The sequence below is a fragment of the Haemaphysalis longicornis genome, unplaced genomic scaffold (assembly GCF_048455015.1).
Source record: "Haemaphysalis longicornis isolate Haplotype H1 unplaced genomic scaffold, Haemaphysalis longicornis Haplotype H1 scaffold_8, whole genome shotgun sequence".
NCBI classification, from domain to species: Eukaryota; Metazoa; Arthropoda; class Arachnida; order Ixodida; family Ixodidae; genus Haemaphysalis; species Haemaphysalis longicornis.
The window spans coordinates 167,218,966-167,234,653 of NW_027526445.1; the positions used below are offsets into that span (position 1 = coordinate 167,218,966).

General features: G+C 48.4%; 1 protein-coding gene and 2 non-coding genes across 4 annotated transcripts in view; all 3 read left to right on the forward strand.

Moving 5' to 3' along the window:
* The first annotated feature begins 4,380 nt into the window (after window positions 1-4,380).
* Trnae-cuc (transfer RNA glutamic acid (anticodon CUC)) lies at window positions 4,381-4,452 on the forward strand. The gene has a single exon. It is a non-coding gene; the product is annotated as a tRNA-Glu (tRNA).
* Window positions 4,453-4,459: 7 nt separating this feature from the next.
* Trnaq-cug (transfer RNA glutamine (anticodon CUG)) lies at window positions 4,460-4,531 on the forward strand. The gene has a single exon. It is a non-coding gene; the product is annotated as a tRNA-Gln (tRNA).
* A 7,547-nt stretch (window positions 4,532-12,078) lies between these two features.
* Window positions 12,079-15,688, forward strand: part of LOC144149155 (beta-1,3-galactosyltransferase 1-like) — a 41,322-nt gene continuing 37,712 nt past the window's right edge. For both annotated transcript variants that reach the window (XM_077680694.1, XM_077680692.1), the window contains exon 1: window positions 12,079-12,231. The gene's annotated coding sequence lies outside the window, so the exon portion shown is untranslated. The remainder of the gene's footprint in view (window positions 12,232-15,688) is intronic.

Genomic DNA, 15,688 nt, shown 5'->3' on the forward strand with positions numbered 1-15,688 from the left:
CATGTGCCAATTTATTTTTCCAAGGAACAATAAAAGAAAGGAATACACTTCTAACAACCATTATTCACACAGTAACGCATGTAACACAGTTTTCATTTCGCACAGTTTGAAGACAAGCTGAAGCACGGGATGTCCTATACAAAACTTTCTGCGTTGTTCAAGCCATCAAACTGATTGGGTCTGTTTGCTTATAGACAGCAATGTCAAGTGTTGTTCTCAATGTCTGTTATAGTTCTGTTGCTATAGTCCTGAACTTCTGCGGTCTTTTATCCATCTATATTGTGACAACACTAATGTACAGTTTGCGTACATTGTACATTATGTACATTTTTCTTCTATACTCTGCTGTAACCCCACACCAGTAACGGCCTCCGGGGCAACAGTACGCCTAAATAAAAACAAAAACAAAATGACAGTTACACCGTTTGGTACCCATTACAGTGCGTTGTCATGACGGTCTCTTGTGCAGTGAAGGCAGAAACACATGAAAACACCTCAAGCCATTTCTCCCAGCCGTCACCTGTGACTCTATAGAGTTCCTCTATATAGCTCCTGCAGGGTGATTGGCTAAGCACACCATCTGGAGCATTCTTGTGAAAAATACAGTACAACCTCGTTACAACAGACCATGCTATAGTGATCACAAGTTCAGTCTGCTGTAAAAGAAGTATGAACGATCCTAATACTGCTACTACAGACGTTTAAATAATCATGAATGAACTCTGTTATAACAGGAGTTCAGACATTACAACAGTTCAAAACTAAACAAATAATGAAAGTAGGCCGACCATTTTTCAAGATTCAGCCAACGAGCCTTCAGGACATGGATGAAAGAAAAGCTTCAGGATGACTGCTCTTGCTTCATTAAATGCACAAAGTTGAACGAACTTGACGTTTATCATGAGCTAAACAGTTTCGTACAGACCAGCTAAAACGCGCTCCTCTCCCGCCGTCTTGCCACCTCCCGTTGCTGCCGCTGTGTTTACATCCATGTTTCGGATTCCGTGACGGGACGGTGGCGCCGTCTCGCCTCTCCGGTATACACTGCATTTCCTCCCGCGCTTATGCAAAACTGCTTAACGTAACAGTGCAAGAAGTAATACGCGAACCGGCTCGGCATTTTGTGTCTTGGTGAATTCCGTGGCTGCAGCGCCGCTTCGACTTGGGGTTGCTAAAGTGGAGGCTGTGATAACTGTCTGGCTACCTCGACATTCTCTGGCCCCTCAGCTTCGCCAGGAAGTCTCGGCCTCAGCGTTCATAGTCAAGTCGGTTGTAGTCCTAAAACCTACCACTGTGTCTGTCCTCTTCGGCATATGCGCGTGTTCGGAGGGTCCTTCAATTTTTTGATAATGGTGAATTTCCGATCGCTTTCTTCCCTGCTCTTTTTGCAGTGCAGGCAGGCAGGCAGGCAGACAGGCAGACATGTGCAGTGCAGTGCAGTGCAGTGCAGTGCAGTGCAGTGCAGTGCAGTGCAGTGCAGTGCAGTGCAGTCCAGTCCAGTCCAGTCTAGTCCAGTCCGTTATACAATGGACCCAGGCCATACACAGTAACCGGCCTACGCCGGTTACTGTGTATGGGCTTGGGTCGAAGTGTGACTTGTGGCTTGTGGGCCAACATTATTGGGCTCTTTAGCAGTACTTGATCTCCCTCCTGAAGAAAGTGTGAAACTGAATGACGGCTTTCGTAAGCATATGTTTTCATTTTTCTTCCTTAAGCCTGAGATAGGTGATTCAGGTGCACATAGGGATCGACAGATGCGTACAGGGTACAGTTACCCCGTCTGTCGGACAGTTAGCTTTACCAGTATCCGAAACCGTCGAGGCGAGGGGGATTAGTACCTACGTAGGCTGGGCAGGTGTCTCTTGAGTACTCGGGGGACCTGGTGGGTGTTAACCGGGGGGCTGGTTGTGAAAAGGGTCCGGAGACTAGGTGTCGTCACTCCGTCGCAGGTTCTCCCTGTTCTTTGATGTCGGAGCTCAGATGGTCGGAACCTATAGTGGGGTCCGCTGAATTCCAATTGGAACCGTCTGACGCCCATCCTGAGTTATCAGGCCTATTTTAGGAGTCAGACATCTAAGGATTAGAACAAAACCTCGCTGTCCCCATTCCCACCCATCTTCCCATAACCCATTCCCTATTACCACCATCCGCATCCCTCATCCCAACCTTTCCTGCTACCGTCCCAGGGGAGATCAGGGGAGTCTCCCCGGGCCCGCTCTCCTGGCTGTGGTGTCGCTGCGTAGCATTTTTCCCTTTTATTTTCCACATTCGGTGAGTATTTCCTTCTCTTCAAAACTCTAGTTGACTTCGGTCCAGTTTGTTTATTTTTAATTGGCGTCACCCGTGATACGTATGTGGTACGGGTTGGGCTTTTATTTTATATTATAGCCCTTTAGCTTTATGTCCCTCTGTCGGAGTCGTTTAGCGATAGTCTTTAATTTCTGTTCGAGGGAGTTTTGTCTTATTTTTTCATCCAAAAAGTAGCTCTGTTGGAGAGAGACCTGTGGTTCCTTGCGGGGTCGCCTTGTATGAGCAGGTAATCTTGCAGCTCTGTTTCCCATTTTTTCCCTTTCTATTGCCGCTGCTTTGAAAGTCTTATTTATAAATCTCCATTGGCTTACGGCTCAAACGTGTCCCCATGTGATGCTTTATACCGATTTCACTCATGCAGATCGCGAAAAAGGGAAGAACCATAGTCCGTTTTTACTTTCAGTGGCATTCCATGGATGGCAAACATTGCCAGCATTTTCGCTGTCACTGTGTGCGTGTTTAGCGAAGGCAAGGTTGCGACCATGGGAAACGTTGATTAATCATGGCATACTCAACCGGGAAGAGGACCAGCAGTCTGCTGCCAGGCTGCGACATAGCCCTGGAGGTGAAGAGGTGGGGTTTTTTCTCTTAGAACAGTGCCGTGAGAAGCGCGGAAGTTCTTGATCAGGTCTTCCACTTTTTTGTTCAGACCAGGACAAAATGCAGACGAGGACCTGAGATAGGATTTCTTTGGCCGCATCACTGAACTCGCAGGAATGAGCTAGTTGGCGCAGGCGCACGCGAAACTCGTTCTGCTTGTTCTTGCTTCGTTTGTCCAAAACAAACGCCTTTTGAAGACAGGATTTTTGTTGGGCGCAGATTGAGCCTTCAGTTTCGCAACAACCGTTTCGTAGAGAGCTCCGGTGTTTGGAAATGTAAGGAAAATGGCGTGGACGTCATCTCTGGCTAGGTGCAGCAGCAGTGCTCTTTTCCTCTTCTCTGATCATCTGTGATGTTAGCCGCAATGAGGTAATTTTCAAATAATGCGTGCCACCTCGTCCATCTCGGGGAGACTGATGTCGCGTCCGCACGCGGATCGAAAGGAACTTGGGCTTCCGTCCCAACGACTTACCTGCTCTCTTCCGCTGCGTCCTCTGTGTAGGCTTCTTGGGAGTCGCTCGTCTTGCGATCTTGTTTTCTAGTTTATTCTCTAGGCGTGCTGTTTTGCAGGGCCTTCTCGGTATCCCCTCAGGGATCCCTTCCTCGTCGCCAGATTAAGAGAGAAAGAACGATCTTTAATGAAGTCTGGCTATGTTAGCCGGGCTAAAATGCCTAACTTGCTAAACCAGTTGATGACGTGATGAAGATGATGGCGATGATGTTCATGGAATTGATGCGCACAGAAACGACGAGTTATTCAAAGCGACTGGTCTAGACCTGTGTGTTGCAGGTACTCCAGCAGACCTTTTGTAGCCCGTGAAGCACGTGGCACTACTACTACTACCTCTCATCCCCACACACCCTTCATGTGAGTGAATAAAGGTTTCTACGAGAATGTTCTCTGTTCAAAGTGAGAGACGTGTGCGCAGTCTGAAGATTGTATATATATAACCAAAAACTGTAAAGTTTCACAGTAATATGAAAACTCTGTGCAAAAAAACAGCAAATAATGATGATGATGTTTAGCGTCTCCCCTTTGTAAAGGGGTGATGTTGCATAGTGACTTTAGTAGTAACTCCAATGTACGTACATTCACCTCACATTCCAAAAAGAAGAAAAAAGTTTACCCTTTGTGGTGCCTTTGTGCTAGTCTCACTTAAATTTGTCAACGGATTCCTTCTCAACCTGCTCTCTGCCTTTTCCCCACCAATATTCTGCCTTATTTAACTGATCTCATTCTAACTTCGGTAAAATTCCAGAGGTTACGCCAACTCTATGAAAAAAAAAAAAAAAAAAACGCTTAGACGAACCATCTCAGTAATGCCTCCCCGCACACCTCAGAATAAATAAAGCCTTCGACTTCCCACATTCATGCATAGAACCAGTGTTTCTCCAATTCCAATCTAACCCTAGAAAAACCAATGTGCTAGTGCATGACGCCGGTGCGTCCGTTGGTTGCCCGACACCCGTTCCGGCGTGGTCTAGTGGTTAGGATACCTGGCTCTCACCCAGGAGGCCCGGGTTCGATTCCCGGCGTCGGAATGTGTTCGGTCTCATGGTGTAATGGTTAGCACTCTGGACTCTGAATCCAGCGATCCGAGTTCAAATCTCGGTGAGACCTTGCTTTTTTTTTCGTAATCCAGCGATCCCAGTGCAAAAAATAAAAATGAAAATAAAATCTTTGGATACTCTGTTCTTTTTCTTTCCTGTGGGTCCAGTGAGAGGTTTTTCCATTGTCTTGGCTTGTTAAAGAGTATACTGCTACCTTTTTGTGAACTAACTGTAAACCTACAACCAGTAAACGGAGTTTCGTTTCGTCTTTCAATACTGAAGCATTCCTTTTGAGTACCCCTGACCACCAACCATGTGGTGCTTTGTGTCCACTTAAAAATGCATAATAGGTAAAGGTAACACCGTGTAATAGCCTAGATGCATGTTAGTTGTCAAAGAAAGCAAAAAAATAAAATAAAAAAGAACAGGAAATAAAACGAACTAAAAAGGAACTGGCGACATATAGTATTTCGATTTTATAACCGCCCTCGCGCAATTAAGGCAAAAAAAAAAAGCCAGGAAAAAGAAGCGGAAATAGGAAAAGAGTTTGTAAGAAAGCCACAACCGTGGAAAGTCTTATAACAGCACAAAAATGGATACTTGGCAAGCGTATACCTATTCGTTACCTTAATGTAATGAGAGATGATTGGTGGAAGGTAATTTGAGAATAAAAATAAAAATACAGAAAGCTCAAATAAGCTCTAAAGAAATCAAATGGTCAAACACCACCCTGACGCGATTTATGGAGAAATTTAAAACAAAAACAAAACAAACAAAAAATGTGAAATGCACAAACTGTGTAGCGGCTTGTATCTGCCCAAAAATGCGTAATTGTAGAAGTTATAACAGTGGAAATGTACATAATTTGCCTAAAGAAATTGCGAAATAAATAGAAATCTTTAATGAAAACTCACGATGAGGAAACGCGACGTAAAAATACTACAACGCGTTTTCATACAATTATCAAAATTTCTCCCCATTTTTTTATTTGGTGGCCCGGGGAGGGGGGACCCTACATCTTCAAACTTCGTCAAAAGTATACCAAGGGTACCTTGGTAGCCATACTCACAAAATAATTATGAATCTAGGCGTAAAAGTACACTTACAACGTTGCGGGTATTTATTTCGGGTAGCTTTACCTGCCGTGAAAGAAAAGGGTGCTCCGGCACATTTCATGGCCTTTCTGTGAGGAAGAACTGAGAAAGGCCGCCCCGTTCGGTTGCGAAAAACAGGGCCCGGATGAGGACAGCGTCAATGAGAATGAACATACGTCACATTGAAAGAAAAAAAAAAGAGAGAGGGGGAGAGACGGTCTCCTTGACATGACCGGAGGCCTCGGTCAAAAGTCGGAAATAGGATAGGAAGTAAGGAGTGGGGAGAACAGGGAAAGAAAGATAGCTAGAAGCAGTCCTCAATGCTGGCTTCTCTGATGAAAATCAGCAAAGTGTCCAGCAGGTGCTTCCTGTGAGGTGGCGCTCCAAGAGGCATGACTTGCTTCCGAGTCAGCGAGCTCATTCCCAGCAGGTCGAAGTACCCATTCGGTGTAGCGTGTGCAATTTGTTATAGAAGCCCGAGAATGTTGTATGGGCTCTGCTGGAAGCCACATTTGATTACTTTCAATAGCAGCTTGCTATTCCAGTACAGGGACCATTCTTGAGGGGACTCAATGCAGTGCTTCATGGATGGCCACAAGCTCCTCCGCCGTTAATGACGTCCCATGGTCGATACGGCCAGTATGACGAAAGCCGGTGCCAGTGAACATGGAACGTTGGCTTAAAACGACGTCATCGGGCAGACACAATGTCGGTTGTTGAAGCCGAAGGGAGGCAACTGCGGCTATACATTTTGGTGTCAGGGATGGTGAGTAGCCCTGGTGTTGGAAATGGTAGCCACGGACGAGCCATTGAAGGATTAGGAGGAGCGAAGTGTGTGGTCAAGAGGTGCTCCGGGGCAAGTGACTGCCCTTTAAAAGCTATAGTTTGTGCGCATTCGTGGAAGTAGGGCAAAGTGGGTGTCTGGTGTCGCATTAAAAAACTCGAAGTGGCTCACAAGCCACCAGGAGCACAGGCCCGTGCTTCCGCAACGGTGCCAAGCGTATACACGAGATTCCGTTCCCCTGAGGGTACAAGGCCGCCACTTGATTGATTGATTGATTGATTGATTGATTGATTGATTGATTGATTGATTGATTGATTGATTGATTGATTGATTGATATTGTTATCCTGTTTGTAACGGAGTAACGACGTGTCATCTTGCCAAGAAAAAACTAATAAATCTGTTTTATATCCATTAAATACTATAGCGCTGCTCTTAGGGCAGACACAAAACAGTTTTTTTTTTACAGGTGGTAGCTGTCCTAGGCAATATTCCCCTCTCTGCTTTTCGTCCACCAGCATTCTAATCTTTTTTTCGCCGCCTGTTGTCGTCCAGTCCCTCCATCCGTAGTAGACAAATCGGTCCGACCATTCGTGCGTAGAGACGGCCGCTTATCCCTCGGTCATCCAGGGCATCAACAAGTGCGTCGCAAAGAACCATACCGTATGCGCCTTTAATATCCGAAAGCATCGCCCGTATACGGTGCAACGACGTCGTATTTCATGCTCAACAGATGACACCAAGCCAATAGCGCTTCTTTCCTTGTGGTCACGCTGTCCGGAAATTAGGTTCAACGGCGGCACCGAAACGAAACTGGAGGAGTGCAATTGTGCAACACATTCTTCCCGCCCTGGCAACGGATGTTTCGCAAGGCGAAGGCCGACAAAAAAAAAAAAAGAACACACGGCGACAAAGTCGTCACGCGTGCGGAGCCATATAGATGTGGCGGCCGATTCCGCGCAATCAGTGGCACGACCTCAAGCTCCACTGCGATTCGGCGTCAGCACCCAACTGTAACCTACAGGCCTCAGCCTGTTTTCCTCGCCACCTACAATCTTCCTCGTAGTTTCAGTAGCTAACTCAAATTCGTGGCGTTGTACTCCTGTTTCGGCCAATCGGACGGTCGAATTCAAGACACACGTGATCCTCGCACAATTTGCGAGCCTCGTCACCTGCGCTGCGTTGAACTGAAACCGCATCGATATAGCGCACGATCAGGGGTCAGATCGACAACGCTCGCGAAAGACGGGAAGGATTCTCCAGTCGCTCGCCGCTTTTCTACAATATCGCACTTTTTCTCTCTCTATCTCGGTCTTCTTCAAAGCGTCGCCGGCAGGGAGCCGCTTCCTCGGCGGCTGAGAAAGAACACACGTACCGCATCCGAGATCGGCGGCATTGGCGTCGGCGGCAGCGACATTCCTGCAGAAAGGAGTGCGCGGACGGATTTTTTGGCGCCGGGGAAGGTTCACACAGTGGGCGGCTTTTGCGGAGGAAGCGGCTCTCGGGAAACGCGCCGTACAAACGCCCCGGGGCGGACGCAGGCGACACGTGCGCGAGCCTTCAGTCAAGTGTGCGTGCGTGCGTGTGTGTGCCTAGCTAGGCGTCGGTTGGCTTTCGCTTCGGGGCGACCCTGCCTAGGTCGCCCCTAATCTCGCGCGTGCTACCACGCTGGGCTGCGTCGCGAGCGACGTCAGCCGGATCTCTTTCTTCGTCTGGCGCAGACACGTCTGGCGGTATTCCCGAGCCACTTCCTGGTAAACGGAAAGTAACGGATGGCGGGAAATATGAACGAAAAGAAAAAGTGGACGGAACTGGCTCTTCGTCGACACAAAAGGGAGTTCACCATCAGCCGGGCTGCGGCGCGCGCTTTGCCGTTCCGGCATGGCGTGTTTCTTTAGCAGCGGAAGGGAGGGTCTTGCACTGAGGATTCATGACTCGCTACTTTATGTCGGGTCAGCGCACTGAGCAATGTTGACCGTTTCCAAAGGCAGAGACAGGGGACGAGAGAGAGAGAGAGAGAGAGAGAGAGAGAGAGAGAGAGAGAGAGAGAGAGAGAGAGAGAGAGAGAGAGAGAGAGAGAGAGAGAGAGAGAGAGAGATGTAGGATGGGAGACACGAAAGAAGAGACAAGACATACACTTAAGAGGAACGTAAGCAATAAAATATTCAATGTGATTTTTTTTTTCATTTTCTAGTCATAAACGACGATCAGTCAAGAAATGTGCCGCGCTCGGTTGTTGGTGCTAGTAACATGTATTTCAGAAGAAAAAAAATTGTATATTGTAGAACTTGTGATTGCAGTTATTTCAAAAGGACGATTTTCATATTTTTTTCTTCTGTATGAGTGTCACCATCATCATCAGCCTCTCTACGCCCACTGCAGGGCAAAGGCCTCTCCCATAGACCTCGAAATTATTCCGGTCCTGTGCTAACTTCTACCAATTCATCCCCGCAAGCTTCTTGATCTCATTTGCCCACCTAACCTTCTGCTGCCCCTTGCCACGCTTGCCTTCTCTAGGGGTCCGCCCTGTTACCCTTAATGACCAACGGTTATCTTGCCTTCGCATTACATACCCTGCCCGCGCCCATTTCTTCTTCTTAATTTCTACTAATATGTCCTTAACACGCGTTTGTTCCCTGACCCACTCCGCTGTCTTCTTGTTCCTTAAACGTTACGCCTATCATCTTCCGTCCCATTATTCGCTGAGTCGTCCTCAATTTAAGTCGAACCCTCTTAGTGAGCCTCCAAGTTTCTGCCCCGCAGGTGAGGTACCGGTAAGATGCAGTTGTCATGCACTTTCTTCTTCAGGGACAACGGTAGGCTGCCGTTCATTACCTGAGAATGCCTGCCGTATGCACTCCACCCCATTCTTATCCTTCTAATTATCTCTGCCTCGTGGTTGGGATCCGGGGTCACAACTTGGCCTAAGTAGACTGTATGACTGTATGCTATTGCAAAGCCTGCATATTTGATTGAAGCGTGCCCCCGGTTATGAACTGAAAATGGTCAGGAGCCCTGGTCAGACGCCGAATGGCCTTAGCTCCTGCCCCTACGGCAGGCATCGTAACACTGTCTGCTGAAAATAAAGCATTTACAAGGAACCACGGGAACGGAACTGGGGCGGTATTCTCGTAGCTGTCCCTTTTGAAAGCGTCTCTTTTGCGTCCCTTTTATCGTGACGTACTTCCGGTTAAGAAGGGCGCCTTTGATTCAAATACCGTAATTGTTCTTGCAAACGCATTTTAAAGAACTGAAACCGTATCAGAGTATCTTTTATGTGTTTATTATTCCGCGAGCGAACCAACAATAAGGCGACGAAAAATCGTCTGCTCCAAATCGTCTGCTCCGAGTAGCCACGGCTCATAGCTCCGCCGTGCTTGCATGGCGTCACATCCGGGTGTTCGCTTTTAGCCAATCCGGGCTCGCTCAAAAGGGACACTTTTGAAAGGGTCACAAAAGGGACAAAACACGGGAATATCGCCCCTGGTGTTTGCAACGGCATGCAGTGGAAAAGAATTCGCATGACACACCACCCGTTACAGAACCAACAGAGGAGCACTGGGAGGCCTAGCTGGCATATCGAGGCGGACGGCTGCAGGACATCCCAGCCTACGACGCTCAGGAATTGCAAACAAATTGTCTGCTCCCTGCATAAAGTTCATTACACCTTATTGCCCGCTTCGGAGAGGGTTGTTAAATAAGGACGCACACTTACCCACTTCGTGCGTGTGTTGTTTTCAGGGCTGCATCTTTTTTTTAGAACGAGTGTTGTGAGCCTGCAAGCACCATGTTTTATAATGAGCCCAGTATGCCCGCATGTCGGCTACGGGGAATAACGTTCACTTTGACGTATACGTTTATAAGTATGATGGTAACGCATGTTATGAAATCGCAATTCAAGTGACGGCCGCGATGGTGTCGACGGGTTTGCTTCAGCAACAATGTCATTCAAAGTTTTTTGTCTGTTTCGACCCTTTATTTGTCGGCAAGTACTTATGATTACGTTAAAAATACCGCGCTGCGCTGAAACACCGTGCGTGTAGACAAAAAATCACAACAGCTAATACCCACAGTCACGTAGCGATGACAAACAAGTTGGCAGTTCAAGCTCTTGACGTGCGAAGGCCATATTTAAAGCATCATTTTCTTTGTCGATCCTAAATTTAGCCGGGAGATGACAGAACAAGGAAAGCGAAGTTCTTAGAAAACTGGAGCAAGGTCAGCTCGTGTTACGTGTCTGTCGTTACTTCGTGCTCCTCTTGAAACTCACTTTCGTCATTTGCATACACGAACAGGCGTGAAAAAACATGCATCCAAAGAACATAAGTTGTATACACCACTCTACTATTTCAAGCACTATCCTCTATAATTAGGTGACCCCATGTCACTTATGCGGGCCTACCCAGTCAAAAAAGATGACAAGAAAATTTTTTGTAGTTTGTCGTATTTTCGCGTGTCGTACTGTCCTCTTGTCGTATCCGTGTCATGTCGGGCTTCTGATGTTCTGTCGTGTGTGGTATTCCGGTCCCTATGCTGATTTTCCGTTGTGCCGAATTCCCGTCTTGTTGTGATCCTAATGTTTCATCAGAAGTTGCACATGGTTTGGATGTTATTGCTCATTGTCAAGAGTAGCGTAAATGGCAGTCATGTTGTGACTACAGAAATGTTTCTCGTTGAGAAAATTGGCTTTCCCTTTACGACAGAAATGTGTGTCGTGGCGACAGATGGCTTTGTCGTAACAACAGGACTTCTGTTGTTACAACAGAGTTTTTTGTCGTACAACAGGAATTCTTGTTCGGTTTTTGCGGTATTCCTGTTGTGATTTTAGTCTGGGTACCCCGAAGGCTAACGCACATATTTGGTTCACCTCCACGTCAATCCCAATCCTCCCAATCAAACCTCGCGCCTCCGTATACGGCAGGGCTGATGTGTGATTCCTCCGAGAGCGTTTCAACTTGCAGGTTTTTGTGACACGCGCCAAGAGGCTTGCGGGGGGTGCCTTGAGCAGCCTATCTTCCCTCCCGACCTGATAAGGGGAACCCGGGTTTCTCTCTTCCCACCGAAACCTTGTGAAAACCCTGTCAACCCCGCGATCAATGTTGCACAGAGCATCTCGCACGCGTCGACAGACAGACAGACAGACAGACAGACAGACAGACAGACAGACAGTGTCTAACCTTCTGGCTATATGGCCTGTTCCCTCCATGTGGCCCCTGGATTTGCTCACTTGTGTGTCTTCCAGAGCCGGTATATGGAGGGGCAGTGATGGTCTTGTGGACAAAGACTAGCCGGTTCAGTCAGCCTCTCCTTGCGGTTATTACTCCTATCTATCCGAGGCATAGCCGTGACATGTGCTCTTGGTTTAACAGTACGTGTCACCATACACGATGAAGAGGAGGTACTGTTGATATGGCCTTTGAACGCATATACCTCGAGATGTGCTTCGTACGCGACCAGTCCCACCAGTCGCCTCTGTAACAGTCCCCCCGAAAACACCAAACAGCTCAAACATTGAGTTGTTATCCTCCAAAAAACGCGCCTCGCTGGGCGTTAAATCGACCCGCTACACGAGCGGGCGCGCAGGGAACGACCCGGGGAGGCAGGGCGTGCACTAGAGCACGTGTACCGCGCACGGCGCGAAGACACCTTCCTTCGCGTTCCTACGCGCACTGACGCCACCTCTGAGAGAGGGGGCGTTTGCTGTGGTGGAGAGCCTCGGCAGTCAGCCAGCGCCAGCGGCGGCGTCGGTTGAACGCCGGCGACGTTTCGCAAACGGAGAGCAGCTCGCCAGGCCCCCCTGGACGAGGAGCGACGATTATTGCTACGTCCCGACGGAAGCACTGCGCCCGCGCTTTGCACAGAGTGCACCGTCATCCTTCGCCGATGCTGCTCGGGTAAGCCACGACGCCATCCCTGGTGGCAATCTCTAACGTGACTCGTATTTGGTAGCTTTCCGTGCCTGTGTTAACTGCGCGCGTAGTTTGAAAGACACGGGGACGCGCGTACGCGATCTCGTGCTCGAGCGAAAAGCGGCGGCACGGCGCCAGCCTTGTACTACTAGTCGGCGCCGATGTTGCGGCGTCGTTTTAACGGACGTTTGAAACCGCAAAAAGAGTTCCCCGCGTAAACACTGCTGATTGCTACCAGGGCGGTCTGTGCAGTTAGAAACAGTGGGACTACTCGATTTGCAGTCTCGGACCCACCGCGGACTCCCCGAGAAGCAGCCCGACATTCGTTTTTCCCATACCTCTCTAAGGCGTGGAGAATCCTTGGGCTACCGGCGGACTATCCGCGGTGAGTCCGAGAGTGTAAATGGAATAGCTCCAGTGTCCATGAATTCGATGTCGCGCTCGGTGTATTTCAAGAACTGCCAAGCCAATCGGCGGCTGTATACTGACGAGAAATGTGCACACTAAAATCAACTAGTACTAGCGCACATGACGCCTAACTATGATGGATGCTTCTTCAACTCGTTGTTCTTTTGTAGCGAAGTTGTTTACCCCGCGTTTTTGGGAGTTCACGTGTACGGTGTAAGCGGCCGGGGGATCGGTCACTCGGTAGATAGGTTCGGAACAATCATCGTCATTGCCGTCGTGGTGTTCGTAGAAGCTAACTGCTCACCGTCGTAATTCACGCTTTCTTGTGTGCAGACCCGCGCAAGGTTGGCATATGTTGTTGTTGTTGTTGTTGTTGTTGTTATTGATGATGATGCTGATGGCGGTGGTGGTGGTTTACTTGAAGTGCTTGCACTTACCACTAGCCAAGACGATAATTGTCATTGCCGTCTATCAGGTTCGTAGTTTGGAGGCGGATTGGCCAAGAAGCGTGTAAACGACCGCCACTTCCGCCTTCGTGTTCATCCAATTAAGCGCAGACAGTCACTTAGCCAAAATAATCGAAACGGCCGTGGCCACTTTCGTCGTCGACGCGTGTACAGTCATCAACCAAAACAATAATCGTCAATGCCTTCGTCGTCTTCGTCGACGCTGGAGACTGGCCAAAAAAGCTAATTATACATCACCGTCGTCTTCGTGGGCGGCAATGTTTGGCGCGCAGCACCGTCTGGCAGCCAGTTTAAACCACTTTTCTGTGATTGTCGGCTCTTTTACACTATGTTGTCTGCCAGCGCTTTCATTCTACATAGGGCGATTGATGCTTTCCGAACTTGGTGGAATACCTTCCATTACATCGCGCACTCTGTTTCAGTACATTCGGTTGAACATTTTTGTTACTAAGAAAGAAAGAAATAACGATAAAGCGCCGGAATGGGATCACTCCATCGTCTTTCCAAGCAATCGCAAAGCGTTCTCGTGTGCCATTTAGAGGTATACCGTGCCGCAACGGAGAAAGTATGCCACTTCACCCCGGGCACTTGAATTTGTGTACGGCTTGCGGTGACACTGCCTGTGGTATAGTGTGTCACTGGCTAAAGACTGCGCGGCGTACCTGTTGGTCGACTGACCTTCCCTCGAGCACCACCTCATTATCACTCGTACTCACTGGCACTCACATGACTTCTCCCTTCTCGCACGTGCGTCGTCATCCGTCCTTGCCCGCCATACATTTTGCCGGGAGGTGCTGCAATATGCTTTTTATTGCGATTATATTCGTGAGGCCGGCGCCTTCCCCACACCCCCTTCAACTTTTATAACGGTGCGTCACGCGTCCCACAGCGAAGTTAGTCATCCTCGCGGCCTGTCCCGTGTTCCTGCAGGCGTTCCTGTCGCGCGATGTGCTATAGCCCATTCTCAGTTGACTTTGATGTTATGATTTGATCCCTCTATGGAGTGAACGGTTTGCCATATAGGTACTTCTAGTCCTGTCTCTTGGTAGTCGTTCTGTTGCTCTGATGGTCCACCCATTATCAGTTCTCCGCAATTTACATTCCAGGACCAAGCCTACTTTTGGCGCTTACACCATTGCTAAACACCACTTTTGAGTCTGCCGACTAATCTGAAACGGAGAGAGAGAGAGAGAGAGAGAGAGAGAGAGAGAGAGAGAGAGAGAGAGAGAGAGAGAGAGAGAGAGAGAGAGAGAGAGAGAGAGAGAGAGAGAGAGAGAGAGAGAGAGAGAGATTTTATTCGCCCAGAAGTAGAAAGCTTGGGCTCTCTCTGCCGCGTTAGACAACCAGGAGATTTTGGCATGGCGGTTTCTTCGGCCATATGGACAGGGGATTAGGGAATCGGAACTGCCCAGCAGGGTCTCCCAGTGCTCTGTGTGTTTGATGTCTATGGGAGGGGGAGGGTGGGGAGGGAGGGAGGGTCCTGTTCCGAGGTTTTTTCTGGCATTTCCGCATTATGCGCGTGAGGTATTACTAAAACGACATATGAGGCGAGGTGGTGTCGTTGTACACGAAGACAACACGTCAACCATGACGTTGCTCCGCAGTGCTTGATAAATGTGTTTCTGTAATGAACGTAATTGGAGAACTGGTTTGACTAGGACTGTTCGGTCTGCGTCGGATAACTGGCGCATCATTACTCCATTTCCCCTCACTGGTTGGTAATATTGGTAATTGAATGTGATATCAGAAAGTGATCGCAAACGTGATCTGAGAAGTGCTCCCTCCCCCCCCCCCCCCCCCCCCCCCCCCCCGCCTTTGGAAGAATCTCCGCCCTCGCATCGCCCTCTCCATGCACTATAAGTAAGCTTTCATCGATATAAATTTCAAGTCTTCGATCGCACGAAAAGGGGTTAGATGTTGCCAATATCTTTTTAGAATCTTTGCGCGAACTTAGGAGATATAAATGAAACAATTGTAGGAGATGGTAAGACAATTAAAGAGCCACGCAGTATGCTCCTAGCTTTGGATTATCAAAATGAGAGCAGGCATCAAACAGGGAGCCCGAAGAACGTACACAATATTAAAACGTACAGGCTTGAGGCAACCCCCTCCTCCTTTACCCTTTCCTCCTCGGTGTAAAGCAAGTAACACCCCCACGAGCTGTTACGCCGTATGTATACAGTATGTACCGCAACATGTGATGTAAACAGTCATGTGCATGTGCAGTTACGGCGGACACAGGGAGGACGTGGGGAGCTCTAGGGGGGGGGATGCGCAGTGAGAGTGAACAAGTCCACTAATTCTGCCTACCTCACCAGATAACCGGCCCCGATGATTAATTTTCTGTCGCAGCCTATACATGTGACCCCCACGTTCAGAAGCCATTTTTCACTGCCCCTCAAGAACACCAACGATGGGCAAAATAATCAGAAGGTCATGTAGGCTACGCTCGTAGCCACCGCTAGAATTTTTATGGTTAATTTTAAATTGACTCCTTGTTTCCAATTTTCTTCTTCTATCTTTTTTGTACGTTTGCTCTACATTCGTGTTCTCCCTCTCGCTTCATT